We start from the raw sequence: 13,042 nt of genomic DNA, 5'->3' as shown, positions 1-13,042 counted from the left end.
CCGCCCGTCACTCTTATCTCAAGACACAGACCACAAAGAGCAAGATGGGCTCCCCTAGTCCTGTCTTCATCATATGGCAGTGGAACTGCAGGGGGTTTCAACGAAGGAGGAGCTCCCTGCAACAGTACACTACCACTTTTGCGCACCCTCTAGATATTGTTGCTCTGCAGGAGATGCACTGCACACCTACCCTCTCTGGCTTCCATACATACACAAATCACCAAACACTGTCACTTGTCACAATACTTGTATCCAAACACTTCACAGCTATAGAACACACACTTTCGTCATCAGTTTCACATGTGCTTGTTGAAATTATTTTTCAGATTGAGAAAACGCATACAGCAGAGCTTGTTTACACTGAACATCAACAGCTCCTCTAAATCTAGGGAGCATGACTTTGGGTACCTTATAGCGGAAACGTGCGAGCTAGGGGAACAAGTTGTAGTGGTTGGTGATTTTAATGCCCCACACACGTACGTCATGGGGTTACCTATCGGCCACACGTAAAGGTACCAAGCTAGAACGCCTTATCTGCACCCACAGATTTACACTGCTCACAAATTTGCAAGAGCCAACCAGAATAGGAACCAGCGCAACCAGAGATACGTGCCCTGACCTAACCTTTCTAAGGGGAGTAAGCAATTATAACTGGTCAAATCTGCACGAAACATTAGGTAGTGATCTTTGCATCATTTCCACTACACTGCACATTTCCGACCCCCGTGATCCAGAGTGGAAGTGCCGTCTCACTGATTGTGATTCATTTAGAAAACAGCGTGCTGAGACTGACATTACTGGGACACCTTTAACCTTTAAGTAAAGGGCTACAGTGCCTGCAAGCTGACCTGGATAAAGCAACCAAGCGGATAAGCACTACAACCTCAATTCCAGACGTAGACAGGCACTTTCTACACCTGTGGGAAGCACGCAGAAGCCTCATAAAACGCTGGCGTAGGCAGACACACAGTCTCAAGCTTAGACTTCGCATAGCTAAACTCCCGTTGCAAGCCAAACAATATGCGACAGAGCTCACGAGGAACAATTGGCACAACTTCTGTAAGCCGCTTAATGGGACGCTAAACACTGCGCACACATGGGCCATACTGAGAGCCCTTGTTGACCTGAAAAGTGCCATGTCCTACATGAGCAGTACCATCCAAACACTCCTTCACAAGCAGTATGGGGACGACAGCAGAATCTTACAGACGCTTCAAGAAAAGTACATCGCTGCAAGCCCTCAGCCAAAATATCAAAACAACCCGTATACAGAGTCAATGCAACTGAATGCTGATATCACTGTGCACGCAGTTCGAGCTGTCCTTCTGAATATTAAGCACAACACAGCACCAGGGAAAGACAACATACAATCCTCCCTCATTCGAAGCCTCGACGATGAAGATGTAGAACAGCTCACAAATTTTTACAACACTCACTGGAAATCCGGAACGTTACCCCATGATTGGAGACATGCCGAAATAACATTGATTTCGAAGTCCGGCAAACCCCTAGAACTTGGAAACCTGCGACCCATCTCGTTGACGTTTTGCCTAGGTAAATTAACGGAGCACGTCGTCCTCCAGACTGCAGCCATACTTTGAGGCGCAGAGATTTTTTCCAGGCACACTGTTTGGGTACCATGCCCATCTATCCACGCAAGACATACTTCTCCAACTAAAAGAAGAAATAATGAACAGCCTCAGTTCTGCACAAACTGGAGCTCTGCTAGCCTTGGACATCCGTGGTGCATTTGACGACGTCTCGCATGACCTAATACTGGAGAATCTCGAGTCGACACATTGCGAACGACAAGTTCACGACTATGCGAAAGCATTCCTAACAAACAGAATGGCAACCATAGGATTAGGCTCTCTTCGCAGTGACATCATCAAGCTCGTGGGTAAACACACGCCACAAGGATCGGTGTTGTCTCCGACGCTTTTCAACATTGCCATGGCTAAATTACCGCCTCTACTGGCCACCATTCCAAGTCTTCAGCATGCTTTATACGCGGACGACGTCACTATATGGGTGACCAAAGGCTCAGACGGACAAATACAAGATGCACTTCAAGAAGCAGTAAATACAGTATAGGCATAGACACAGGCAGGTGGTCTAACGTGCTCTACAGAGAAGTCGAAACTTCTGCTCATTCATCGTCCCCAACGAAATCCCGACAACAGCCCGCAAATCAAAGTCACCTTGGAGCACCATGTAATTCCCTGCGTATAGAAACTCCACGTCCTTAGTCTTTATATTCAAGCTGATCTCAAGGCAACGCACACCATGAAAATATTAGAACACCACGTTTCTCAAATCACACATGTGATACGCCGCATCACCAACCGAAAGCATGGACTTCAGGAGCAAGACATTCTTTGTATAGTGGATGCCTGCATAGTAAGCCGAATCACCTACCATGTCCCTTATCAAACTCTAACGCCTGCACAAGAGAGAAGACTGGACATTCTCCTCTGCAGAGCCATCAAAGCGGCGCTTGGACTACTTACGTATGCATCCACAAACCATCTCCTAGCCATAGGAGTGCACAACGATCTAAGAGAACTAACCGAAACACAACGTAATAGTCAGCTATGAAGACTCCGCAGCACCCAAGTGGGAGAGTGGCTACTCGTCAGGTTAGGCTACCCTCCGAACCGATGTGAATACAACACACCAAAAAAACAGCTACCCAGTGATCTCCGAGCAAGAATTACAGTTGCGCCATTTCCACACAATATGCACCCTGAGGGCAACGCTCAGCGCTGGCTGGCAAGAGTGAAAAACCTCTCGCGCCTCATCAATCAGTCTCCTTCAAACAGTCTCTTATACTGCAACGCCACTAGACACCATTCCCACAGTTTTACAGTTGGAGCAGTGGTGAACAACGATCATGACGTAGTAGCCTCAATCAGCGTACCTACAAAGAAGATATCTGAGGGCGAAGAGTGTGCCGTCACTCTGGCGATTACCCACGCTGCCATAAACCTTCCTCACACAGATGTTATTCTAATCTTTACAGATTTACAGGATATCTGTCGTGCCTTTAGACGGCGTATCGTCTCGCAGAGCAAACACCGAATTTTGAACACTGCATTCCACACACCACTTAAGTTCAGACTTGTCTGGACATCTGGACAAGCATCTTTCCCTGGTCATGACTGCACACATGCAGCTACTCACTAACTGGGAACCAGAGGAAGAGCTGTCCAGCCCAGATAAGGAGGACAAAAACACGGAACTTCTAGGATTTCGAGACACTCTCGATTACTATAGACGAGAATGCATTCGGTACCCTCCACCACACCACATGCTCACACGAGAGGATGCAACTGCGATACGTCAACTGCAGGCGGACACATTTCTGAATCTCTATTTTCTCCACATGTGCCATCCCACTTCTTACCATGACAAATGCCCTGGCTGCGAAGCGGTACCAACGTTATTTCACCTAACACTGCAATGTCAGCGTCCGCCTGCCAGGCACTCTGCCAACTCCTCTCTTATTCCTACTCTGCAAGAATGGGAAGCCGTGCTGCGCAATGAAAGCCCGAGTGGCCAGCGGGCGCTAGTTCGGCAGGCATGGGATGCAGCAGCGGCTGTTGGACCACTTCTGGACTAAGAGCCCCACCCAACATTTCTCAATGATTGAAATAAAAAGTTTCTCTCTCTCTTAACTGCTCTGAAAAATCTTGTAACAGCAAATCTTGTAACAGCAAAGCTAAGATTAAAGATTTTTTTCAGAATAACGAAGTTTTCGAAAATGCCCCTTCAAATGCCCATAGGTAATATTTCCCTATTCCGAATTTCAGAATACCGAATGTTTCAGAATAACGTATTGAATTTTAAAAACTTATATCTCCACAACAATTAAAAATAATGAATAGTGATTTTAAAAGGTTACTTGTGGTGGTACAAATAATGTCTAGCTCCGTAGCTGTCACTATCATCATCACCTGGTAGTACTATTTCTTTACGTCAGGCATCACCCTGTTGTCTTTGTTTTCATTGATAAGCTTTACCTAGCATGTTTGTTACATGGCTGTTTTCTAGTCTTTTTGTTGGTTGTTGTACGTTCAAAATGAGCTTCAGAAGCAACACGAAAAAAATGCTACAGCAGTTAAAAATGCGACTTATGGGATGAAGTTGCCTATGATTACCTGCGCATGCTTCACCAATGCTAGAACAATATGCACAGTGCTACGATTGAGCATGCACGTGAGCATAGCTGACGACCGATAAGATCCATATCATTTGTCGTGATAAGGAAACGGCAACGAGAATGAAGACAACGTTCAAACAGCATGCGCAAACCAACATAGAGAATTGGTATATAATGCCAATGCTTCACAGTTCGTAAGAAAGATGCACACACCTAATGTTTCTCTTTCAGCAGTCAAGCTGCCCACATCAGGATAGATCGTGCTCTCCCTCAAAGAAGCGTACATGGGTTTCGTAATATTTCATGTTTATTTTTTCACACTTATTTGAGCATAACGCCGAGCAAATGTGTACACAGCACTGGTAGATGACTCGCATGCTTGCTTTCACGATCGTTGCGCAAATTTTTAATACATTTACTACGAATTTTCAAAATAATGATTTTTTTAAAGCGGTCCCTTGAGATTCATTGTATCGGGATTTCACTGCACAGCGCTTAGAGCTCAGTGTAGCCCACAATTTTCGAACGCGAACTCTCAACCAGTCCCAGTCTGTCATCAGGAGAATGCTGATCATGCTGCATCCCACTCTTCCAACCTGGAGGCCATTTTCAATGCGGCTGTAGTTTCGTTTTTACTCAATGAAAGTTTTTTTCAAACTTGTGTTGTCAAATATAAGATGCACATGAGATTATTTTTTCCAAAGTTAGGTATAATAAATATTTGCTCACACCTCCTCTAATGAAATGGTTAGCTGTAATTTTTATTAATTTAACGTACCTTCTTTAGAGATGTGCAGATTGAAGCTGCTGGCTTATTCAGGCAGTTTGTACCCATTTTTCTGGAGAAACTATGCATCACCGCATACATTAAAAAAATTTTGATTATATGATGCCCAGATTGTATGACTGTTTAGCATGGTTCTCTTGAAGTCATATAATTGGGGCTCCGTTGTGCAGTACAGCCGCTACAGTGAAACTGACATAGCATGGAAAAAATTTTGTTGAGGCAAAAATTTTGTTGTAGTGAAATCGAAAAAAATATAGCCGACCTGGGCTAGAAAAACAAAGTGACTTTTATTTCCAAATTTGAAAAGAGTCGGCTACTTTCCTTTTTTTTTCCAGCAGCCTCTAGATGTGATTCCCACACAAGCATAGCAACACCATGTTCAAAAAGCATGCTGAAACAATGGCCACAATGGTTTTCATGAGCGAACCTAACAGTTGCACTAACACATTAACACCAGCAGCTGTCAGAAGGTACCCAACAACGTAGAGATGCAGGCGTGGTATGTGCAGCGGAGACTGCGTTATTCCATGTTATTCTTATTTTCCACTAGTATCAGCTGACTTATCTTGTTGATAACGTAGATGAACAGCCGCTCTACCAGTCAACACACAGGCCAAGCGTGAAAACAAGCAAAAGCACCGACATCAGCTTCGGATTGTTCTGCAATTGCACCATGCATCCAGCAGTAGCATGTAGGAAAGTAAACTTCGACTTCGTATAGTCTGCGGCTCAGAAACAAGCTCGTTGCAAAAGCAGGGCAGTCTCATTGTCATCGGTATCGAGCAATAGTGGCCTCCGAGTTTAGCAGAACGGCTGTGGTTTCTTGTGGGGCCAATGCGCGTTTTAGACTTCGTAGGCGTACTTTTATGTTCTGAAAATGCTTCAAAATGTTCAATATTGTGTTTATTGCACAGTATTAAATATCTGAGCCTGAAATTGCACCTTCAAATTTCATTGAAGAGGAATGGTAGAAGAAAAAGTGTTTCTTGTGATGAGGACATTTCTGCATTGAGTCCTATGAACTACTGGCAGGGAACCGAAAATTTTTCGTTGCGGAAGAAATTTCGTTGAAGCGGCATTGTTGAGGGGTATGAATGTAATACCTTGTTAACTAGAACTCGCATATCCTGAAAACTTTGCTAAGCTGAAATTTTTTGCAGCCCCAAACTTTTTTTATAAGTCCCATGTACTTGTTGCTCTTTATCTCGAAGTATTTTTAGATGGGATTGTCCAAATCCAAATTATGACTAGGAATGAAATGAAAATTTTGCCACTGGACCATTTCACAAGATTTGTGCGATGCTGCTGTGCCTGAAGTAAGTTCATTTTTTATTCATTTTTTTTTGTTATTTAGCCGTGCCTGCCACTATGTCGATGCCTTTCATGAACGTGATGTCCAAGCCTAACGCCATATGAACTTTGTTGAACAACTCTGTGACACATCATGTGGCGACCGTCATTATGAGCAGCAGCATATGGGCAGGTCAGAGAGTTTTCTAGAATTAACAAGAGGGGATTCTGTCACTGTAATCGTTCAGCAATCGTGGGAATGATGGGCAGCACACAAATTTGCCTAGTCTTTGTGTTTGCAGGCTTTGAACGTACTTGTGGTTTTTTTTATTGCTGTCATTTGGTTTCGTTTTGAATAAAAAAACAAAGCATTGTGAGCTCCATGACCTGATTTGAATTGGTGAGCTTAAAAAGGTCAAGGTGGTGAAAAGTAACTGCTAAACCTTTGCTGTTTGCACCTCGTGGTCGTAAACCTTTGTCATCTGCACCTCGTGGTGCACAGGTGTCTCAAAGATAGGCCGCATTTATGGTTGATGATATTTGATATTTTGTGGCGCAAGGGCCATTTCACGGCCAAAGAGCGCCAGTTCATCTTACTAAAAATATGGACAATGATTGTGATAAGCGGCTGTATAAGAGCCATAAAATTCCTCGCGGTAAGGCGGGTAAAAACATACAATAAAATCATGACCATGCCGTCAAAGGTGTGTGTGGTGTGAATAGGTGACTAAAGTTGGTGATAATGAAAAACGATGGTGGACATGTATGGCATTAGCACAAGTACCTCACTTGTTCGTACCCTTGCGTCCAAGGGCCGTGAGGCAACTGCTTTCTTGTGTAGCCACCGCAGCAAAAACCTCTCTGGAGAGGTCGTGCTATGGAATGCCCAGGTATATGATATGAAAATTATGAATTTCTTTTAAAAACGCAAACAATAATTTATTACTAAAAAGCGGTTCCCTACCGACGAACATTGCAGGGTGTAAAGGTATATGTTGTCAGTAGGGTAACGGAAAATGTTGTTTTCTTAGAGTTTCTAAGCGTTTGCACTGGATTAACATGTGAAGGACTGTTAATGCTTCACCACATCTGTCACACAGTGGTGGATCGCCACCGGACAAAAGATATGTGTGTGTCGTGTATGTGTGTCCTATCCTGAGTCTCGTTAGTATTACCTCTGTATGACGCGATTTTGATACTGGCAGCCAATGCCCAAGGTGTGGCTTAATAATGTGTAGTTTTTGTGTGCGTGTATCCCACTTGCTCTGCCAGTAGTCCCTGAGGTTTCCTTTGAGAGACGGCTTAAGATCAAGGGCCGGGATTGATATGGGTGTAGGGGCAGTGCTTTTGTGGACGGATGCAGCGAGCTGATTCGCCCTCACGTTGCCATGGATCTCACGGTGCCCTGGCACCCAGCACACTACAACATGTTGTTTGAGTGTGTAGAGTGTGCACAAAATGGAGTAAAGTGAGACAAGGACTGGGTTTTTTTGTTTTTTAAGAGCGTGCAGAGCCGTTACTACACTGAGGGAGTCCGTATAAATTACTGCTTTTTGTATTTGTAATTGCGATGTGTTTAGCCGCCACAAGTATCGCATAAGCTTCCGCTGTGAAGATACTTGTGTGCCTGGATGTAGAGGGCCAGCACCCGAAAAGGATGGGCCGACAGCAGCGTAGGACACAGAGGAGTTAGACTTGGAGGCATCTGTAAAGAACTCAGGACGTGTGTATTTGTGTTGAAGTTCCAGGAAGTATGTTCGGATATGGGCAATAGGCGCATGTTTTGCAACTTCTAGAAAAGACACATCGCAGTCTATAGTCTGCCACTGCCACGGTGGTGGGTATGCTACAGGAGCCATTAAACTGTGTTCAAGTGACACTCCAGTTTCCTCAGCTAGACCCTTCAGGCGAATTGAGAAGGGCTGCCTCATCGAAGGCCTGTTTTGAAACAGAATGGAGCTGGACAAATCATTAATAGTAGAGTATGAGGGGTGCTTCTTGTCTGCTTTCACCTTAAGGAAATAAACCAAGGACATGTAAGTTCTCTGCAGATGAAGCGAGCACTCATTTGACTCAACATAAAGGCTTTCTACGGGGCTGGTGCAAAGAGCACCTGTAGAAAGGCGGATGCCCAAATGGTGCACGGGGTCCAGCATCTTCAAAGCACTTTGACTCGCAGACTGATAAACAACGGCCCCATAATCTAAGCAGGTGCGAATGAGGCTTCTATACAGGTTCATGAGACATTGCCTGTCAATACCCAACGCAGTACGTGACAACGCTTTTAAAACATTCATGGCTTTTAAACATTTTGTTTTTAAATACTTGATGTGCGGTACGAAGGTCAACTTGTTGTCCAAGATTAATCCCAAGAATTTATGCTCCGCATTAACAGACAGACGTTGACCGTTCAGTTCAATGTCAGGTTCTGAGTGCATGCCTCTCTTTCGGGAGAACAAGACACACGTGCTTTTTTGTGGGTTCAGTCGGAATCCGTTTTCCTCTGCCCATTTGGAGACCTTGTTTAAACCTAACTGAACCTGCCGCTCACACATTGCCAGATTGCAAGATCTAAAGCCGAGCTGGACGTCATCAACATATGTAAAATAAAACATATTGCGAGGATTGGACAAGCGCAAGGAATTCATTTTGATGAGAAAAAGTGTGCAGCTAAGTACACCACCTTGTGGCACGCCTGTTTCCTGGACAAATGTTTGGGAAAGAATCGTGCCCACTCGGACACAAAATGTCCGGTTTGACAGGTAACTTTCGATTCTGTGAAACATTCTTCCGCGCACCCCAAGGTGGGACAGGTCTCTTAGAATTCCAAAACGCCATATTGTATCATGAGCCTTTTGAATATCGAGGAACACAGAGAGAAAATATTGTTTATGGACGAAGGCGTCTCTGATCTGTGCCTCGATACGAACAAGGTGGTCTGTGGTAAATCTACAGCTCTCGAAACCCGCACTGAAATGGGTCGAGCAAATTGTTTGTTTCAAGGAAATATACAAGTCGGCAGTTTATCATTTTTTCGAAGACTTTGCACAGGCAGCTTGTAAGGGCAATAGGCCTATAACTCGAAGCTAAAGAAGGGTCCTTGCCTTCTTTCAAAATGGGAATAATAATAGCCTCTTTCCAGGCGGTAGGAATAGTGCCTAAAAACCAGATAGCATTGTACAAACAAAGTAAGGTTTTTCAGGTTTCGATTGGTAGGTTTTTTAACATTTCAGACACCACACGGTCAGAACCTGGGGAAGAAGTACTGCAGGAGTTTAGAGATGTTCGGAGCTCAGCTAGACTGAAAGCTTGGTTATATGCCTCGTATCTAGTGCATTTGTGTTCGAGTTTCTGTTTTTCTATTCTTGTTCTGTATCTTTGGAAAGTGTCAGTATAGTGGGACGAGTGGACACATGTTCGAAGTGTGCACCGAGAAAGTTTGCCTGATCTTCCAAGGTATCACCCTGAGTGTTTACGAGTGGAAGTGTGTGTACTTGTTTTCCTGCTATCCTACCGACCATGTCCCAGACTTTAGCCTCCTGTGTGTATGAAATGATCCCTGACAAAAACTTCTGCCAGCTTTCTCTTCTGGCCTGCCGACGCGTTCTCCTGCCTTGAGACTTCATTTTCTTGAAGGTGTCAAGATTTTCGGCTGTCGGTGAGTTCCAAAGCAACCTCCAAGCTCTGTTTTGCTGTTTGCGCGCGTTTCGGCATTCATAGTTCCACCATGGCACACGCCGTTTTCCAGGGTGTCCATTTGTTTGTGGGATGCATTTTGTTGCAGCATCAATCAAAAATGCTGTGAAGTAGTTGACAGCAACATCAATGTTCAAAGTACATAAGTCATTCCAACCTAGATGAGCGATGGTATAAAAATGTTCCCAGTCAGCTCTGTTTATGAGCCCCTTGGGCACAATTGGTGGGCACTCAGTTACTGTAGTTGTGCTCAAAACTACGGAGAATAAGGTCACTTCCGTACAGATTACTGACGGCTTTCCACTGGAGTAGAGGCACAAGAGATGGAGATACTATGCTTAGGTCTATGGAGGAGTAGGTGTTATTAGCGAGATTATAATAGGTTGGTTCTTTTCGATTTAAGAGACACGCGCTCGACGAGAGAAGGAACTGTTCAATCAGTCGACCTCGCGCGTCATACCGAGAGTCACCCCATAGCCTGCTATGCGCATTAAAGTCTCCAAGGAGAACATAAGGCTCCGGAAGTTCATCAATTAAAGAGTGTAAATCACGTTTTTGCAGCTGATAGCTAAGAGGAATGTAAATAGTGCAGATTGTGATCAGTTTATCAAAAAGAACCGCTCGAACAGCCACTGCCTCAAGGGATGTTTGGAGTTGTAAGTGTGTGCATGCAATTCCTTGATTCACTATGATGGCAACACCTCCGGATGATGTCATGGCATCAACACGGTCCTTTCGGAAAATAACGTATTTACGAAGAAAATTTGTGTGTTTTGAATTAAGGTGTGTTTCTTGTACACACAGCACTTTTGGTGAGTGTTCGTGTAAGAGTTCTTGGATGTCGTCGAGGTTTCTGAGTAGGCCCCTGACGTTCCATTGTATAATTTGAGTGTTCATGGTGAATGTAAAATAGTGCTGTGTGTATGAAAAGCAAGTGGCTGTTTAGACGGGGAGTTTGAGTTCACTTAACAGGGCCATCACCAGGCCCTGTTATCTGCTTTTTTGTTTTCTTGGCGCGCTCCAAGAAGCCACGCCACTCTTTCGGCACCAAGGGTACCGACGTATCCATTGCCTCCTCGGAGGCACTATATGCCCACGCATGCGGGCTGTTAGTTCGAATTTCAGGCCTCGCCTGGTGAGGTGAGGCCTTGAGACCCGAGGACTCTGGAGTCTCCGGTCTCTGTTTGGGAGTAGGCGGTGTAGAGATGCCCGCACATGCGGGCTGTTAGTTTGAATTTCGGGCCTCACCTGGTGAGGTGAGGCCTTGAGACCCAAGGACTCTGGAGTCTCCGGTCTCTGTTTAGGAGTAGGCGGTGTAGCCTGGGCTACAGCCGCCTTGGGGGCAGGTGCCACAACCGCCGGCTCGGTATGCGCGGGCCGAAGGAGTGGCGAGGGCTGGTGCGGCGGTGCCCCCTGACGCACCGCATCAGTGTATGTAGGTCCATAGAATGGTGCTACTCTTCGCTGCGCTTCCTTAAATGAAATGTTCTCCTTCACCTTCAATGTAATTATTTCTTTTTCTTTTTTCCAGTATGTGCAGGAGCGTGAATATGCGGCATGGTTTCCTTCGCAGTTTACACAGTGTGGCGGTTGTTTGCAGTTCTCAGACACGTGGCCTAGGACTCCACAATGTGCACAAGTCTGGCGACCACGACAGGTTTTAGAGCCATGGCCATACCTCTGGCATTGGAAGCAACGACGAGGGCTTGATATGTACGGCCTGATCAATGTCTTCGTGTACCCTGTTTGAATAGATTTTGGTAGTTTACTGGATGCAAACGTGAGTATTAAGTGTTTTGTCGTTGTTTCCTTATTATCTCTTCTGATGATAATTCTCTGTACATTAGTGACATTCTGGCTCTTCCACTCCTCCAAAAGTTCAGTTTTGGTCAGGTCAAGTAAGTCTGCGTCAGATACCACTCCGCGAGTTAGGTTCATAGATCTGTGTGGTGTTACGGTTATCGGTACGTCACCAAATGTTGAGAGGCTGTCTAGCTTTACAAATTCTTCTTTGTCCCGAATTTCGAGGAGAAGGTCTCCGCTAGCCATTTTGGTTACTTTGTATCCAGCCCCGAAAGTTTCAGTAAGACACCTGGCAACTACGAATGGAGATACGGTCCTGGCTTGCTTTCCAGTTTTCTCGCAGTGAATGACATGGAAGTTGGGAAATGTTTCTTTTGGCTGGTTGAAAAAATTTATATCATCGGTGCGTACCCGCTTCAAGCCGGTACGATCAGACAGTAGGGGGAATGCTCCATGCATGCCTGTCTTATTTTTGTTCAGCAGTGTTGCCAGGCCACCCACCACGAAGCCCAACGAGGGGACGCTACAAGTTTGCGCATGCTGAAACCTGCAGATGCCAGCCGTGCAATGCCACTATAACCCAATGCACCTAGGCCAAGGTAGGCTATTTGCACAGGGTTAACCCTAGCCGCCAGGAAGTTTGGAAGTAAACGGAAGAGACTAGAGGACAGGACAGATAAAAAATGAGAGATAAAGACGAAGATGTAGGGAGAGAGGGAAAGGAAAAGGGGACTGCCGATTTCCCCTGAGTGGGTCAGCCCAGGGGTGCCGTCTACGTGAAGCCGGGGCCAAAGGGGTGTGTTGCCTCTGCCGGGGGGCCTTATAGATCCAATCACCCAGCGTCGGCTCAATCCCCAGGATCCCTTTTTCCCTGGACACGGCAAAGCCACGCACGGCTAGGCGTGGGAGGGAGTCAAAACTCCCCCGTTAGCTCGGGTCCGTGGTGTCGCTACACACCAAACCCCTATTTGCGCAGGCGTCCCTGCGGGGCGCATTTACGGTTAACAGCCATCAAGCGGTAGGTGGCAAAGTGCTCACGTAGGGTTCATCATTATTGTTATGGTTAGCGCAGTAGCGCGAGCAGTGACGCCTGGCAGCGAGACTGGATGGCAGCACAGAAGACACGAGGAGCTCTCCTTGGCACGTGGCAGCTGGCATGAAGGTCGTTTCTTGACGGGGTCCCGTGGGATGCAGCGACGACGGGTCGCACCCTGTGTGTGCCTAACGGTGAGTTGAACATCAGCGATGTCACCTTTGTCTTACCTTGTGTTTGTACTTATATTGATTGAGTACATTGGAATATT

At 45.6% G+C, this 13,042-nt stretch overlaps 1 protein-coding gene across 2 annotated transcripts in view; it reads right to left on the bottom strand.

Moving 5' to 3' along the window:
* Nucleotides 1-13,042, bottom strand: part of LOC119177742 (uncharacterized) — a 285,269-nt gene that overhangs the window by 59,714 nt on the left and 212,513 nt on the right. The window lies entirely within an intron of this gene.

Source organism: Rhipicephalus microplus, chromosome 1 (genome assembly GCF_043290135.1).
Source record: "Rhipicephalus microplus isolate Deutch F79 chromosome 1, USDA_Rmic, whole genome shotgun sequence".
Taxonomy (NCBI): domain Eukaryota; kingdom Metazoa; phylum Arthropoda; class Arachnida; order Ixodida; family Ixodidae; genus Rhipicephalus; species Rhipicephalus microplus.
This window is presented reverse-complemented; position numbering and strand designations above follow the sequence as displayed.